Here is a 431-nt window from a genome sequence, read left to right as displayed (position 1 = left end):
AAATGAAGAGATCTCGATAAGTTATGTTGTATTGGAATCGATATCAAATGACCGTCGATGGTATCTTTGATATGAAGTAGCATTCAATGCTATAAATGGTTATGAGGATCTTAAATTTGAATCTGTCATATAGTGTTGACAGATAAATGATTGGCACTATTCAAGTATATTTTGTTTCACTTAGAAAAGTGATGTTTTTGAACTTATAGTTCATAGATCAAAATATATGTCAGTGGGGTACAAATGAATCATTATATGAACGTATAACCGTAAGATAAAAAGTACGGTTTATGCCTCGGGGCATAAAGGGTTTTCGTACAAATCCTGACAATATTAAATGGAGATATATTCTCCAGTGGTGGATGCAATGTAACTTGTTTCAGTCTGGCAATAGATGAAATACTTGAATATGTATAATGAATGATTATTAT

This window comes from Solanum tuberosum, unplaced genomic scaffold, assembly GCF_000226075.1.
Source record: "Solanum tuberosum cultivar DM 1-3 516 R44 unplaced genomic scaffold, SolTub_3.0 scf00047, whole genome shotgun sequence".
Taxonomy (NCBI): Eukaryota; Viridiplantae; Streptophyta; class Magnoliopsida; order Solanales; family Solanaceae; genus Solanum; species Solanum tuberosum.
This window is presented reverse-complemented; position numbering follows the sequence as displayed.